The sequence below is a fragment of the Vigna unguiculata genome, chromosome 11 (assembly GCF_037176805.1).
Source record: "Vigna unguiculata cultivar grain cowpea cultivar isolate G323 ecotype 2 chromosome 11, ASM3717680v1, whole genome shotgun sequence".
Classification (NCBI taxonomy): domain Eukaryota; kingdom Viridiplantae; phylum Streptophyta; class Magnoliopsida; order Fabales; family Fabaceae; genus Vigna; species Vigna unguiculata.
In genome coordinates this window covers 8,239,246-8,257,512 of record NC_140802.1, presented here as the reverse complement: position 1 = coordinate 8,257,512, position 18,267 = coordinate 8,239,246, and the positions used below count along the sequence as shown (strand labels likewise).

Sequence of the window (18,267 nt, the reverse complement as noted above, 5' to 3'; positions counted from 1 at the left end):
TCTATTCCGAGCCTATGTGCTCGAGGTTAAAAGAACCTATGTGTTCTATTCCGAGCCTATGTGCTCGAGGTTAAAAAGAACCTATGTGTTCTATTCCGAGCCTATGTGCTCGAGGTTAAAAGAACCTATGTGTTCTATTCCGAGCCTATGTGCTCAAGGTTAAAAGAACCTATGTGTTCTATTCCGAGCCTATGTGCTCGAGGTTAAAAAGAACCTATGTGTTCTATTCCGAGCCTGTGTGCTCAAGGTTAAAAGAACCTATGTGTTCTATTCCGAGCCTGAGAGCTCGGTTCATGAACGAGTTATTATTTGCTTTAGTTTGGAGTTTTATATGATTGCAGGATTGAGAGCTCGGTTCATTAATTACTTTGGAGTTTAATGTTTGCACGATTGAGAGCTCGGTTCATCAACGAATGATTAATTACTTTGGAGTTTTATATGTTTGCAGGATTGAGAGCTCGGTTCATTAATTACTTTGGAGTTTAATGTTTGCAGGATTGAGAGCTCGGTTTATGAACTAATGATTAATTACTTTGGAGTTTTATATGTTTGCAGGATTGAGAGCTCGGTTCATTAATTACTTTGGAGTTTTATGTTTGCAGGATTGAGAGCTCAGTTTATGAACGAGTGATTAATTACTTTGGAGTCTTTTAATGTGTGCAGGATTGAGAACTCGGTTTATAACCGAGACCAAAGAAGGTTGAAGTGTGAAGGGGATAGTTGATAGAGATTAGTTAAACTGGGGTGACATAAGAAATTGATTAAATTAATTTAAAAGGTTGAAATTGTGGGGCGTGAAGATAGGGAGTAATGATGATTTTACGGAAAGTGGTGAGGAGTAGTTATTGACAAGACAAATTCTGCTCTCCTCGTTTTGAAGACGAGACCGTGCAAAATTTGGAGAGCTATGTACTGGACCAGAGGAGTGATTCGGTTGTAGACCGAGAGGACAAGTGGATTTTGGTATCGGGTCGGGGAGGCACCGAGGGAGAATATTAACCGAATTAAGTTCCGTGTTTGGTGTTGTTTTTAGGAGTTAATGAGGTTGTTATTATATTTAGAGATATTTTAGGAGCAAAAGATAATTTCATTTTTTATTTTGTATATCTAGAATTTAATATTTTGTAACTGATTATGATATAAATAAGAAGGTTACTCCCATGGTCAAGGGGGGAGATTTTTTTACCTAAACAAGTCTTAAGCTATGGTTAAAAATATTTCTTTCTTTTTATTTTTGGTTAAGAATTATCTGACACTTTTCTTGACCAGAACAGTATTCAATTATTTATTTACTTAAAAATATCATATACTAACAATTATAATTTTTAAAAGAAATATATAGGTAAGAAAATAGTAGAATTGTTTTTTTTGTCGACAAAACAAATATATATATTATAAAAGAAACGCTTGTACAAATATCTATTATATACACAAAAATATTGATGGAAAGAAAGTTAGTCCTAAGATAAATCTACCAGTCATAATAAAGATATGTGTTCTTTCTTCATGTATCCTCGTGATTTCTTCCTACACCAAGGTATCAGAAATTTCAAGCGATTTTACTGAAAAAACTTTGGATTAAGTGATTAGGGAACTTTTGAGATTATACAATTCAAAATTTAAAAATTTTGGTGTTATATTACGAATTAGACAATCTCATATTATTTATTTTTAAAATTATTTAATGTACTAATTGTGCAGTTTAAATTATATTTTGAATAATGTATTATGAATTACACAATCTAAAATGTATTTAAAATAATATATTTTAGACTGTGTAATTCAAAAAAACAATTTTTAATAATAAACTAAAGGTTGCTAAATCCAAAATGTCAAATTCTAAATCCTAAACCCTATAATTTCACATGTAATACAAGTTTTTAGGTTATGAAGTGAGCATGTAATATGAAATTAAGTGTTTTTATTTTTTTTCTCACTTCATATTTATAACAATGTCTTTGAACCGGTAATGTTTTGTAAACTTGTAGAAGAGGTTTGTTTTTTGTTGTAATAGTTTCTGTTTTTTTTTTTTTTTGGTTATCCTATTTTGTATGACTTGTTTACAAGAAACCAAAACACAAAATATTAGTTTTGAGAAGTGTCAGGCAATATGGGGCAGTACCGAGTTTGAGTGGATTGAAAATGAGGCTATGAATGGGGCAGGAGAGATTCTAACAATGTGGTGCAGTGAGCAATTTAAGTGTGAAAGTTACATCAAGGGTCAAGGCTTCTTAGGAGTGTGTGGTAAACGGGGGCAAAGAAAATATATCAGTTGTAGTCTTAAACATTTATTCACCATGTCAGTTAAATAAAAAACTGGAGATGTGGAAAGAAATTCTACACATAAAACAATTGAATAATTGCAAGTTGTGGTGTATGGTTGGAGATTTTAACTCAATTAGGAATCAAAAGGAAAGAAGAGGTATGACTATAGGTGGGTCAAACAGTAGGGAGGTATCAGAATTTAATAAGTTTATTGACAAATCATGTGTCAATGATATACCTATGGTTGGGCGGAAATATAATGGTATAGACCGAATGGAACATCTAAAAGTCGCCTAGATAGAATCCTAGTTTCAAGTGATTGGTTAGATCAGTGGTCGGGTAGTAAGCAATGCGTTCTAGATAGGGTGGTGTCTGATCATTGTGCACTACTACTTAAAGTAGAACAGATTGATTGGGGCCCAAAACCCTTTAGAAACTTGGATGCTTGGAATAACTTTATTGGGTTTACTAGCTTTGTGGAAAGCAAGTGGAAGTCTTATAGCATGGATGGGTCTCGGATCTTTGTCCTAAAAGAAAAACTAAAATTTTTGAAACGAGACCTAAAAGTATGGAATAAAGAAGTTTTGGGAACCTAAACTTACAAAGGATTTAATTAAGAGAATAAGTGATTTGGATAAGAAGGATGATGAAAGCAGTCTAAACGATGAGAAGAAATTAGAGAGAAATGACTTGTTTAGTGAGTTAGAAGTAGTGAGCCTTAGACAAGAAGCGTTATGGAAACAAAAGTCAATAGCTAAATGGATAGCCAAAGGGGACTCTAATTCTAAATACTTTCATTCTTTGGTTAATTGGAGGAGGAACAAAAATGAGATCAAAGGAGTAGAATGCCTAGGAAAGTGGTGTGACAAACCTGAAGTTGTAAAAGGCTTAGTGAAGGATTATTTTAAAGAAAGGTTAATAGATTCAACATCAAGTGATATTAGATTGGGGAAAGTGGACTTTCAAACTATATCACCAAGGGATAATGAAATGCTAATCCAAACCATTACAGAGGCTGAAATTAGAGAAGCAATATGGTAGTGTGAGGGCACTAAGAGCCTAGGACCAGATGGTTTTAATCTAGGGTTCATTAAAAAAACATTGGGGGATTTTGAAACAAGATGTGGTACATGTTATAAATGATTTTCAGTCAAATGGATTCATCCCAAAGGGGTGTAATGCTTCCTTTATTGCACTCATACCGAAAAATGATAACCCTATGGGCCTACATGAATATAGACCAATATCCCCGGTGGGTTGCATGTACAAGATACTAGCTAAAATACTAGCCAATAGACTTAAGCTTGTTCTACCTAACATTATTCACTGTACACAATCTGCTTTTGTTAAGGGTAGAGGACTACTTGATAGTGTTTTAGTTGTTAATGAAGTAATTAAGGACGCTAGACAAAATGCAAAGCAATGCGTAATAATTAAATTGGACTTTGAGAAGGCTTATGATTCAGTGAAGTGGGACTTTCTTTTTTATATGATGGCTAGACTAGGCTTTTGTACTAGGTGGATAAATTGGATCAAGGCATGTCCAGACTCATCTACAATTTCTATCCTTGTCAATGGTAGTCTAACTCAAGAATTCATACCAACAAAAGGTCTTAGACAAGGTGACCCTTTGGCACCTTTTTTGTTTCTAATAGTGGTGGAAGGGTTGAATGGAATAGTTAGACAAGCCAACAAGAAGCAACTGCTTGAAGGAATATCAGTAGGGACAAAACAGATAAAAGTGAATATGTTACAGTTTGCGGATAACACTTTGTTCTTTTGTAAACCGGGAGTAAAAAACATAGTGGCCATAAAGAGTATCTTGAGGTGCTATGAAATTGCATCAGGTCTTAAGGTGAATTTCCATAAGAGTGAGCTAGGAGGCATAGGAATAGCGGAAGACGAGTTAAAAAGAAGCTCCATTATTCTAAATTGTGGTGTGATAAAGGTACCGTTCAAGTACTTAGAAATATGTGTAGGAGGAAACCCAAGGAAGAAACAATTTTGGGAACCAATAGTGAACAAGATTAAGAATAAATTATCTTTGTGGAAAGGAAGATTTCTATCATTTGCGGGTAGAGTGTGTTTAATTAAATCTGTTCTTACCGCTATACCACTCTACTATATGTCTTTCTTTAAATTACCAACCTGTGTTAGTGAACACATTATGAGAATACAGAGGAAATTTTTGTGGGGTTGAGGGGTAGAGGGGAGGAAAATAGAATGGGTTAAATGGAAAACTATATGTAAATCAAAGGGGGAGGGAGGTCTTAACATTAAGGATTTAAATATTTTCAATACAACACTTTTGACTAAGTGGAAGTGGAGGTTATGTACAAAAGAAAAGGGATTATGGAAGGATGTTTTAGATTCAAAATACGGGTCATGGAGAAGCTTGGATGATAGAAAGTGTGGACAAAAAGAATCTCGTTGGTGGAACGATCTCCGAAAGGTTTGTGGATCAGGTGAAGAAAGAACTTGGTTTGAGGAAAGTGTGACTTGGAGAGTTGGTTCAGGGACTATAATAAAGTTTTGGGAAGATGTATGGGTAGGGGAGAAAGCACTTAGAGATTCTTACCCTAGACTATATTTAATTTCAAATAAAAAAGAAAGAACCATAAGCGAATGTGGGAAGTGGGAAAATGATAAATGGGAATGGAATCTTGGATGGAGGAGAGAATGGTTTGAATGGGAAAAGAATTTATTTCAATCTTTTATGGTAGACCTAGAGAGGATAAATATTGATAGTAGACGAGTTGATAGTTTACAGTGGATGGATGGGGAAGATAAGGAATATACAGTTAAATCAGCATATGAAAAGATGCAAGGCATTTGCAATGGAGAACAACTTCTAGTCTTTCAAAGCCTATATGGAGGGTTAAAGTTATTCCATCATCGATTTTTTTTTGCATGGCGTGTTATGTTAAAGGGAGTACCTACAAAGGTAAACCTTAGACATAGAAGAGTTTTATTGAATAATTATGGTTGTGCCCTTTGTGGAGAGCAAGAAGAAAGCGTAAGTCATTTGTTCTTTGATTGTAAAGTTGCCTCTAAAGTCTGGAACATGTGCAACAATTGGGTAAGGATCTTGAATGTCCACTATAATCAGCCTTACGAAAGCTTTCTACATTTCCATGTATTGGAACTCAACCATAAAGGGAATGATATTTGGAAGGGGGTATGGGTGGTTGTAATGTGGAGTATATGGAAACATAGGAACAATGTTGTGTTTAACAACGCCATATCTGATGCAGAAGAAATATTTTGTATGGCTCAACTAAGAGTGTGGGCATGGATGAAACATAAAAGCACTAAGGTAAGCTTCTCTTTTTCGGATTGGTGCATGTGTCCTATACACTGCATCAGATCTATAACATAGCAAACCATATAAATATTGGACTACAAAGGTAAGAACATTTGTGGGGTGGGTGGTTAGATGGAAGGTGGGAGGGAGGGGGAGGGGTTGAATTTTAACAAATATATTCCAGGTTTGTTTGGATACAGGTGTGGATATAAAGGACAGAAGGGACTGGAAGAATGGGCAATCGAAAACTACCCATAACAAGGAGAAGGCATGCTATTACAATGTCAAAGGGTGATTGCTAAAACACTCATAACTAGGATGAACACATGTCGAAGGCATAATCAGGAAAACAACAAGCAATGAATGAGGAATATTGATCCGACGGAAGAAATATGCAATGTGTTTCCAAGAGCACCCTGTGAAACCTCTATATGGAAACAAAGACAGTTGAATAATTTTATCAAAGTTCTGGAATCATAGCTAAGAGAAAGTGATGAATGGTAAACCAACCACAGAAACTATAGGTGTGGAAAGATGTAGGGAGTATAGCAACACAATTCTTGTATGCTCTATTGAATATGCTTCCCTAGCAATGCACACATAAATCTATATCGCTTTACGAGTTATATATGTGATAGAAACACCTTCATTTGTTTGGTTGGTAGGGATCTTTGATACCAAACATACATGTCATTAACCTTGATATATAAAGGTAGAATGACTGGGAACACTTTATATATATTTTTTGTATACGGGTTGGAGTACCCCAAGTACTCCACTATACATATAAATACTTATACTTTGCCGATCAAAAAAAAAATCCTATTTTGTATGACTATGATGTCATATTTTTCTATCTCTTTGTACTAGTTATGTATCTTTTGTAAAAAGGTTTAGAGCACATTAAACAATGAAAAACTTTGTTTGCAATCATTTTCTTGAAACTATAAGTGTTTTACAATAGGAAAGTATATAAAAATATGATGGATCAATAGACTAGAAGGAAAAACTAATAAAAAAGGAACTCTTTCAAAAGTATCTCACTTGAATAGTGGAGGTGTAAGAAGAAAAAGTAGAAGATATCCTTTACATGATTATATATATATATATATATATATATATATATATATATATATATATATATATATATATATATATATATATTAATCTAAAATACATGAGTTTAGTATGACATCATAGCTTTCCGTGTAAAAAAATTGTTATATCCCGATGGGTTGGCTTGACACGATGACCTAGCCGGACTGATCCAACCCGACGACCAAACCGGGCTAATTCGATTCGACGACCCAAATGGGTTAGGCCAACCGAAAAACCCATACGGACTAGGCCGCCTGCCGATCCTGATATGCCTGATCGGCCCAATGGCCCATACAGGACGGTCGTGCTCGTCAAGTTCGTCAACCTCGTCTGACCCGGCCTATCAAGGTCGTTGGCTCGGCTTGGCCCCATTAAGTCTACAAGCTTGCCTAGCCCATATGCATCGTTGGATCAGTTTGTGTCATCGAGTCGGCCTGTCCACTTTGTGTCATTGAGCCGACACGACCCAACTAGGTCTTTGGACCGGCTCGACCCAACTAGGTCGCTAGGCTGGTCATGCTATTCGGTTGTGGGCTAGTCGGGCACGACGACCGAGCCGGATAAGTTGGGCCCATACGGGTCGTTGGGCCTATTTGGCACGTCTGAATCATTGTGCCCGACCGACATTTCTAGGTCGTTGTGCCCGTCCTGGTCACCGAGGTTGTCCGGTCCATCTTGATCGTTGACCCCGTCCAACCTTGTGGGTCGTCGGACCTGCCCGATCTGTGTGTGATGTCGGGCCAACCCAACTCGTTTGTGTCGTTGGGCAGCCTGGTCAATTTAGGTGATCAGACTCGCTCGACCCGTGTGGGTTGTCTGGCCTTTACAACCTGTCTTGGTTGTCAAGCTTGTCCGACCTGCTTGGGTTATCGAGGTCATTTTGGTCGTTAGGCCCGTTAAGCCCCTTTGTGTTGTCGGTTTAGTCTGGTCCATCTAGGTTGTCGGGCTTTCCCGACCCAAATGGGTTGTTGAGCCCACCCAACATGTTTGGGTCCTGACCCTTTTGTGTCCTCAGGCTAATTCGGTCTGTCTGAGTTGTCGAGCTTGTCCGACCTGTCTGGATTGTCAAACTCGTCTAACCCATTTGGATCGTCATCCAACCCGTCTGAATCCTCGAACCCATTTGAGACGTCGGGACAACTGGACCCGTTTGTATCACCGGGCCAACCCAATCTCTTTAGATCATCTTACCAGCCTGGCCCGTTAAACTTGTCCGATCTATTTGGATTATCTGTTCGGGCTAGCCGACCCAACAATCTCCCTTCTATACCTATTTTCCTCTTGCGCTCAACCTTCTTTTTTGATGGTTTTGTCATAAAAGTATAAAAATATTGATACGAGATAATTTCCATTGAACCAATCATGGCTCCACACTACTTTCCATTCCCATTTATTAAGTGATACCCCATACCTAACAACTTGACTAAGAATTTTTCTTTAGGTAGGATTTTTCCGTTCTACCTATCCTTCTAAAATCTGAATTTGTTTCCATTACTTATTTATCAATTTATACTTTTATCAAACAACCCTTGGCAACTCCCTCGGTTAATTTCTTTAGATCTCTCTAACATACCGCTTCACTATTATGATTCAATATTCTCCAATCACATTGTAAAGTTTAATATGACTTTGACATTGTTAGTTTCAATTCAATGGTCCATAATTTATATTGTTTTTAAATAAAATCTAATATATTTTAATATCTAAGTAAAGATAACTAATCATAATTAATTATAGAATTTATAATTAGTTATATGTATTCCAAATATTTCTATAATAATACATTTTGTTTAGATAAAAAAACATCTATGTAATATAATATGCGGTTAAATAAACTAGACATCGAGAAAGTAGGAAAAAAAAAATACTAAATAAGGTAAAAACTGATTGAAAGATGCTATTATGGTGTAAATCGCTTGACATTATTTAATACATTAATGTATTCATGCGATCCTAGTGAAGTTTTTTCTTTCTTTTGCGAGGTTCGTAACGTAAGGGAGTTATTATTGTAAATAACGTTAAAAAAACAAGTATTTATTTTAAATTAAATAATTGCACAATGTTATTGTAAATAAAATAAGGCATGATGTTGTTTTGTATTACAAATTATTAACAATAATAGAAATATAGCTAAGAAAATAACAGAACTAGTTAATAATATTGATACCCCGAGAATTTATGTGCATATATAGAGAGAGAAAGAGAGATAGATAAATAGAGAGATTTAATTAATAACATATTAATCATAATAATATCAGCATGACAACTATATATATTATGAACATAATAATAAAAATAATGACATTGAAATTTAATATGCCACAGGTTTATTAATTATTTTATACTTGTTAAATTTTCAAATTGTTAATTAATTAATATTGATAATAAACAAATATTGCTGGTTATTAGACTCTTTCTCAATTAAATTAAACGTTACTTCTATAATTTATCGTCGCGATATTTTATTAATATTATACCCAAATCACTGGTTTCTTTCAATTGAATGACGGTTCCTCAACTGCAATAGTTAAAAAAAAAATTTCTTTTGAAAATATATAGAATAGTATGGAAAATATGTCTCCAACTCATCTCTTCTATAATTAGGTTTATACTTTAAAACCTAAATACATTACATCTCAATACACGGATAAAAAATCAACATTGTTAGCAAAATCATATTTTGACCATCGTAAACATTGAACTTTGAAACATCATTTATCTAAGACAGAGAAAAGTAATGTATTCAAACATCATTGAAGTGTGTGATACGATCCAATGAATTTACTGATACAACGTGTATTCAAACATGCATTTACTTTACTCAAGAAAAGTTCGATTTGAACATGCAACTAGTTGAAAATCTGAAACAGATTAACATGAACGCATTAATGTACACAAATATCCATTTACTTTGGTAATCAAAGTTTCATTCTAACATGCAAGTGGTTTAAAATGTTAAATAGATTGACGTGAACACATTAATGTAGCATTGAGATGGTGAAGTAAGTTACAAAACCCAAGACTTTGGTAAATTGCGTTATTACTGCTTTAAGAGAAAATTTCTGAAAATAAAAAGCCAAGAATTAAAGCATCTGTGAGAAGGAAGTGAATTAATTCGATGATGCTGTATTTGATCTGACATACTTTTATGAATCCCAATTAACGTTTTTGCTGCCACCAACCCTCGCCATGCATCACGGCTAAGCGGAGGACCACCTTAAAATATGTCTCACTATGAATTTGTCGTTTTTCTTTTCATAATTTATTTCAATTAAACGAGAGAAAGAGAGAGACTATGAATCTGTAACTTTTTATGATAGCTGGCTGAAGAAATTTCAGAAATCAGAGAAATTTTCTGAAGTAAGAAAATTACTACTGGACACACTTTTCGTTTAAAGTTTCGTTCCTCCTTTTAATTTGTTTTTAATGAACACCAATGCATGTCTTTGGTCTGTAAAAATTTTCAGGTATATATGCTGCTGTTCTGACATAGTATGAGAAATGCCAATTAACGTTTTTGCTCTGCATTATGCAGAAGGGACCTTAAAAAAAGCAGTTTTTTCAGAAAAAGCAGAGAAATTTTCGTCACTACCAATGCATGTGTTTGATCTGAGACAGCATCAGGAATGCACCGATGGCTCTACCAATTATCGTTTTGATCTGAGACAGTGTAAGGAATCCACCCATGATGCTGCCAATTAACCTTATGAATCCAGCTATGAGTTCTGCTCTGCATTATGCAGCAGAAGGCGAAGAAGAGCATCGCCTAAATAAGAGTGCCACACAGTTACTTCCATTCATAAAACTTCTTACCTCTGCAATCTGCATGTTTGCCATATGTAGAAGGATTCAACGTTGTACCAATCAAAATCTCTTAAATATCATAAATATTTTATTTTTATATATTCATGCATCAATCACTGTATTAAGTAATTAGAACAGCACTTATTAGTAGCAATGTATCAGAACATTTATTGTTTGCATTGAAAATTTAAGTAATTGGAGAGAGATGGAGCTGCATCGCGTGAATAAAGACAGAAGAAAGACTACACCTAAGTATTCTTTGAAGTGTTGGATTCGTAGATTTTTTTTTCACTTAAATAACATATTTTATATTTATTTTTCAACAATATATTGTGCCAATTATTTCCACGTCTAAAATTTCAGTTTCAGAGAGAATCCTGAACACCGATCCAAGCAGATATTAATTGGAAAACCAATCAAATTTCAATTTGTGAGGAATTGAATTTTGAGATGGGTTTTAGTATTTTTCTTTTTGTTCTTTATTTAAAAATAAAAAATGAAGGAAATTTTTTAAGAAAATAATTAAACAAATAATTGGTTTGAAATATAATTATGTAAAAAACATCTATCTAGATAAATAAGTGTATAAAAATAATAATCTAGATAAGAAAATATTTCAAGAAATAATTATTTATATATATATATATATATATATATATATATATTTCAAATTAAATATTTTTAAATAATTAGGTAAATAATTATGTAAAGAAAAATAATAATTTATAAAATAACTTTGTAAGTAATATAATTCCTTGTTTTTTCATCACTTATTTTTATTATAATATTTCTTTTTATTGAATTTCCATCTTTAAGAGACCAGCTCAAAAGATGTTAGATAGCATAAAAAGAGAAGAGTATGGGAGGATTAAATCAAAATTCATGTAAAAGGCAATCAAATTAAGCAAATATAAATTCGGACATATGAAGCATGTTTCTAAAAAGTCAACATAACAAGCTAGGGTAGATTAGGAAATCAATATCCATATTGGACAAACACTTCTTTTCTTTCTTAAATATGTGAATAATCCTTAATAGTATGTGCCTAATTTTGTCTAAACATCTTTCATCTGTTTCCAATGTCTTAGAGAACAATGTTGTATTTTTACAAAAGACTTTGTTACTAAAATATTGTATTAAAAGAGTTTAATAGTACATTCAATATCTTGGCAGGAGTACTATCCTAAAAAAGATAACATTTTCCTATAATTCTTCATGTCTGAAACTTAGGTGATTTTTCAACAATTGATCATTTATTAAATGTCAGATTAACTGCTTTATGCAAACAACCGTAGTAGATATTGTAACCGTTTGGATTGCTCATTATCGTAACTGTTTAGATATGTCTTCTAAAATAAAGTATATAAGTATATAATTTATGGAAGTAAAGGGTTAGGACTTGTGGAAAAAGTTATAGTATGAGTTTATTATAAGTGTCATAATTTGTTTTGTAGATATTGTAAACTTACTCTATAGTTTAATTATGTATTAGAAGGGAATTAAGACTTACAACTTATCATTTGCAATATATGAAAATTTATTTATGCATATCTAAGTTTAAAAAAGCATTATAAACACTAAAAAAATATTTTAATAGTAATTTAGATATTTAATTAATTTATAAGTATTAATAAATAAACTCTTCAAGTATCATATTATTTTAATTACGTTAATTGTATTTTTTTCTATCATTACATTATTACGAATATTGAATTTAGTATGAAACATATATTTGACTAAATTGATAATTTTTTATTAAGTCAAATTTTATTTATGTTATACTAATTTTATAAAGTTGTTCATATATTTATACCTATTTAAAAAAACTATGATTTTATATATATTTTCACACTTCAATAAAAAAAATTAAATAATGATAGAATTTTTACAACCACATCCTCGTATTCGGCTATATATATGTTTAACGTAAAATGCTTACACCTCGTCTCCTCTGGTCTTTCTTTCTTTTCTATATGTTCTCGTATTCTCAAAATTGCTCGTCTCCTCTGGTCTTTCTTTCTTTTCTATATGTTATCGTATTCTCAAAATTGCTGCCGCCGGAAGTTATTTTCTGAGACAGTAAGTTTTAGGGTTTCATAGAATAGGTTTTCACAATTTAGGTTAAATTTATTTCTTAGTAGGTGGTTAGCTATATATATATATGTTTGAAAAATCTGGTTTATGGTTTATGTACTTGTAATGCATATTTTATAATGCATATTCTGAATATATTTTTACATATTACATCTATTTATGAATTTTCTTTTTCATTTCCCGGTAAGTGTTTATATTCACATGTCAAGATATATATCTAACTACACTAAAAAATGCTTTTTTTATTCATATGATAAAAGAAAGTAAACTAGTTTATTTATCTCGAAAATGTAATACTTAAATGAGTAGACTTTATACAACAAGAAAACTGTGTGGCAGAGAAATGTTATTCACAAATAATATTTTCTATTTTTTGATCTTCTAAACCATTTGATCTTGCAAACAGGTAAGAAGAGATCGAAGAAATGCATGGAAGTATGTTATCTCAATGCATAGAAATCAAGGGATGTTGCTGTAAATCAAATGAACGATTCCATCTCTTTCACAGCAAAAATATTACGGTACCACCAGGTTAGCATATAAAAACTGCTGCAACACATAAATGTTGTGTTTCTCTGCATTCATTTGACACTGCTATGTTATTATTATTTTCAGAGACAGGAAAATATGTCGACAAGTTCGGTGAACTTGGTGGATGTTAGTAAAGCTGGTGGTGGGTGAGTATCTTTGTTTGTTATTGCAAACATCAGCATTCATTTATTCATCTTTGTTTCTAATACTAATGCTAATTACTTCTCTATTTTCATTTTTTTCAGGAAGCTTGTGGAGACCCAAACCAGCTTGCATGGAATTCAAGTCAAAAGCCAATAGAGTGATTATGTATTTTTATGTATTCTTTTTCTTTTCCGTTTCATTTCAACATGTAATCAGATAATTTTATGACTTTTATGTATTCTTTTATTATATTTTCAGTGTGTCTTTTCTTTAATCTCAACATTTATTATGTTTATTATGTTTATCGTTAATAATGATATTTCCTTTCATACTCACCTTTCAAACATCATTATCTAATATACAGATAAAAGTAAAATTCATGGTTGAAAAAAGAAAAGGAAAACTTTCTTTACTCTTAACAGTTACTGGATCTATCTTATCAGAAAACGTTGAAATGTGTGCCATATGAATATCCAATGAATTTACTGATACAACGTATTCAAAGTATGCATTAATGTAGCATTGAGATGCTGAAGTAGGTTACAAAACACAAGTAATGCCAAGTCCACACACTTGGCACAACTTCATGCGAATAGCTTTAATATTTTTTATGCCTAAAATTTGTAAAACAGATTAATATAACTTTTTCTGTAACAATAAAGAATATATTAGTATATATAAAAAAAATTGAAATGTCTCGATCCATAAAAAAATTAAATCCTTTCCATTTAAGATAATGACATATGTCTATATGATTAGCAAATAAAAAAAAGGTGATCACTCTTAAGACCCATTTCATACTATAAAAGCTAACATAACTCTTGAAACAAATCAAAGTCTCATTTCCTTTCTCTAACATTGAGATGAAGAAAATATTAGAAAGAACGTACAAGTTTCTTCTTCTCCATTCCAAGGTATTCTCTAACTTCATCTTCTCTTCATTTTCTAATCTCTAACTTTCTTCATATCTTTGCTTTCATCTTTCAATCCCTTTGCATATTTTTTCTTTTATGAGCAACAAATGTAGAACATTACTTTTTCTTAATCCATTTTATTTCCTAACTAGTTGAAGATCAATCAGGGAAATATGGAAGATTGAAGCTGTAAGATTTTCCAAGAAAAGGAACAAAAGAACAAAGACACATTTGCAAAACAGAGTAAAGAGATTTTCTTTTAATCTTTAAATTTCTAGTTACATTCCATTTTTTTTACAAAACTTTTTACAATATAGAATATTCTTTTACTACTATTTGTTAAATTCTATCAGAAAAATATTTTGATTGCCTTATCAAGAACAAAAGTACGTTGAAAAAACTTAAAAAAGAAACAAGATCACTTTCAGAATTATTAACTCCAAATAATAAGAAAATGAATGATTGTCTTCGATGTTATTTGCTTAATTCACATTTAAAATGTCTTTTTAATAAACTATAATGACAATGACAAACCTAAATGTTTTTAATGAATTAATTTTTTTTTATAAATACATGTTTAAAGTAATCATCACTTTAAACACATTAAACACTAATCTATTTCGTAAGACAAATACATATTGAGTCCCTTTTCCACAATTATTCTCTTAAAAACAAATATATATTGTACGAGGTGAAGAAAATATGTCTCTTGCTAATCTATTTCGTAATTAGGTTTATATTTTGGTTTGAATAGATCGCTCAACATCAATATTAGATAAGCAATATGATTAGGAATATCGATTGCAAAATATGTGTCATATACACTTAACGAGGAAAACTAAATATATTAATTAAAACATAAGGTATCTATCATATAAAGTTGTAGTAGTTGTTCATCATATACAGTAGATTTTGAGGATTTTTTTTATTTATTTCAGGGTTCTTTTAATGTCAAAAATGTAAAAATGGGTCGATTATTTTAATTTTAATATAGGGATAAATTGTCAGGATACAAAATGGTATTAAAGGTGAAGTCGTCTTTATCCTACCGGTTTTTATTTTTGTTTTTTTCGAAAAGCAAAATCGTCATGTATTAAGACGGTCTCAGTTCATGTAAAAAGTGAAGTCGTCAGGACAGATGATGACTTCACTTTTTAGTGTTATTTTTACTTTATTAAATACAAATTACAAAAAAAAAAATATAATCTTTAGGAACAACAAAACTTATAAAAAATATTAAAACTGCAACGTTTAAAAAAATAGAAAAAAAAAAAAACTTAAAATGAAGTTGTCATGTGTCCTGATGACTTCACTTGTTTCATGAACTGAAATTGTACTCATACAGGACGACTTTGCTTTTAAAAAAAAAAAACCGATAGAATACAGGACGACTTCACCTGTAATGTTATCTGTATCCTAACAAATTGTCTTTATATTAAAAAAAAAAAATCAAAGACCCATTTTTAAGAATTTGGATTCAAAGAGATCCTGAATACAAAAAAGACAGATTTTCACCTTTATAACATCACTATCTAAGACAGAAAAAAATAATGAGTGATGAAAAAAAGATAAACTTTCTTTGAATTATAATATTAAAACTCATTGTCTCAAACACTTGCTTCCTATGCACTTGAAAATTAGTTTGATTGGTACAGTGTTGATAATATGTGCATAGATACGTGAGCTTATACTTTTCAATTATCTAACGTTGTATACATAAATGTCAAATTGGATATTCAGATTCAACAATGCATGCTTCTGTCTTAAATACAAATTTACCCTTTTAAACTATTAATTTAGTGTTAAAAGTTTAGTTTATTGTTTTCTGAAAACACATTCATAATAAAGAACATCTTCATTCATAATGAAATTCTTCATTGTGTTGTTCATATCTAAATAATTTAGTTATAAAAATGAATGCAATACTCTAAATAACTATATACTAACATCCTATTGAGCTCAAAGTTCAAAAATGAAATTTTATATAAAAAAAGAAATACTAACTTGTAACATTTTCTGCAGCTATATAACTCTTTAGTTTTTACGTAACTTGTCATGTGAGTAATACATGATCTGACATATTAGTTAAGTGTAATTTATTTCTAAACAAATTAACCTCAATGCATTCATGTAGTTTTGAAATATTTGTCTAGGCTACTAACCAGGATTGTTTCAAAGCAATAAGTGTTGTTGTATTAATGTAGTTTGAATCCTTTTACGGTTCACTTTGTTAGAATTACATTTGAAATAAAATCAGATAAATTCAATGAAATTCTGACAAACTGAACTTTAAAAGGATAAAACTGCACTAATTCAGTAACCCTTGTTGTTTTACAACAGCTTTGAGCTAATAGCCTAGTTCAGCATCTCAATACTACATTGAAACTTTGATTTAATTTATTTAAAATTAAATTACTAATTAATTAATTAATATATCAGATCATATATATATTATATGCATGAGAAGTTAGGTAAAAGTTGAATTAATAGTGTAGAAGATCGTGTTTAATAAACACAAAAGGAAGGATTACATGTCAGTATTTCTTTATGGGTGTTCCTTAATCGCATTATTTAAATGTGGATAACATATGAACGAAGATGTTGATTATGACTGTGTTTTTAGTTTGTTTTCACAATAAACTAAACTTTTAGCATTAAATCAAATTAAATTAAGAGTATTAAACAGGTAAACTAAAATTTAAGATACATGGAGATGGATTGTTGAATCTGATTATCAATTTGGCATTATTACATCGTTAGATTTTTAGAAAATATAACCTTACATGTCATATATATAAAAGGTTTTGACGTTGTACCAATCAAACTTAACTTTCAAGAGTAAGGAAGCAAGTGTTTTAGAAACAATTGGTTTTAATATTATGAATTAGGTTAAATATATTTTTGGTCCCTTAATTTTCGGTGGAAATTGAAAATAGTCCCTCTTTGAAACTTTAGAGTGTGTTTGGATAGAGTATTTTGATGAAGCAATTCATTTTTTTAAAGAATTTAGATTTCTTTGTAATGAAATGCTTTGTTTAGATAGAGAAATTAGAAAGCATTTCAAATGCAAGCATTTTTTTTGAAGGATTTCAATTAGCTAAATTAGTAGAAATTCAAATACCCTCAAAATAGGTGTAATTTGAAATTCTTCTCACTCAACCTCACATTCTAGACGATCTGGACGAGCACGATGACCCGGACGGTCCCGACGACCTGAACGTGCTGACGACCCGGACGGGCCCGACGACCCAAACGGGCCCGACGACCCAAACGGGCTCGACGAACCGAACGGGCTCGACGACCCAAACGAGCCCAATGACCCAGACAGGTATGACGACCCAATCGGGCCCGACGATCCAGATGGGTCCAATGACCCGGACAGGCCTGACGATTTAGACGGGCCAAACAACCCGGATGAACCTGACGACCTGGACGGGCCCGACGACCCAAACCAGCCCGACGACTCGGACGTGCCCGACGACCTGGAAGTGCGGGACGATCCGGACAGGCCCGACAACCCGGACGAGCTTGACGACTTGAACGAGCCCGACGACCCAGACAGGCCTGACAACCCGGATGTGCACGACGACCCAGACATGCCTGATGACCCCGACGGGCCTGACGACCCGGACAGGAACGATGACCCGGACGGGCGCGATGACACGGACGGTCCCGACGATCCAGATGGGCCCGACGACTCGGATGGGCCAGACGGTTTGAAAGGTCATGTACGAGTTATCGGGCCCGTTCGAGTCTCGAGCTCGTCTAGGTCGTCGGGCTTGTCCGGATCGTCGGACGTGTCCCAGTCGTCGGGCCCATCCGAGTCATCGGGCCCGTCCTAGTCGTTCTACCCGTCCGGGTCTTCGGTCTCGTCTAGGTGTACGGGCTCGTCCGAGTGTTTGGAAATGTCCGGATTGTCGGACTCGTTCAGGTCGTCAGGCCCGTCTTAATCGTCGGGCCCGTTCTGGTCGTCGGACTAGTCTGGAGCATTAGGCCATTAACCTAGACATGTTGGACCGGGCCATATTGAGGAACTTGACAGCAGAATCGTGCAGTATGGTCGTCAGGCCTCTAGATCATCTGGCCACCCAGCCTGTCTGGGCTTCCCAGTCG

At 33.1% G+C, this 18,267-nt stretch overlaps 1 long non-coding RNA gene across 1 annotated transcript; it reads left to right on the top strand.

The window, feature by feature from the left end:
- Window positions 1–12,428: 12,428 nt before the first annotated feature.
- Window positions 12,429–13,540, top strand: LOC114168248 (uncharacterized). Its single transcript, XR_003600646.2, has 4 exons — window positions 12,429–12,550; window positions 12,972–13,096; window positions 13,181–13,242; window positions 13,342–13,540. It is a non-coding gene; the product is annotated as an uncharacterized LOC114168248 (long non-coding RNA).
- Window positions 13,541–18,267: the final 4,727 nt, after the last annotated feature.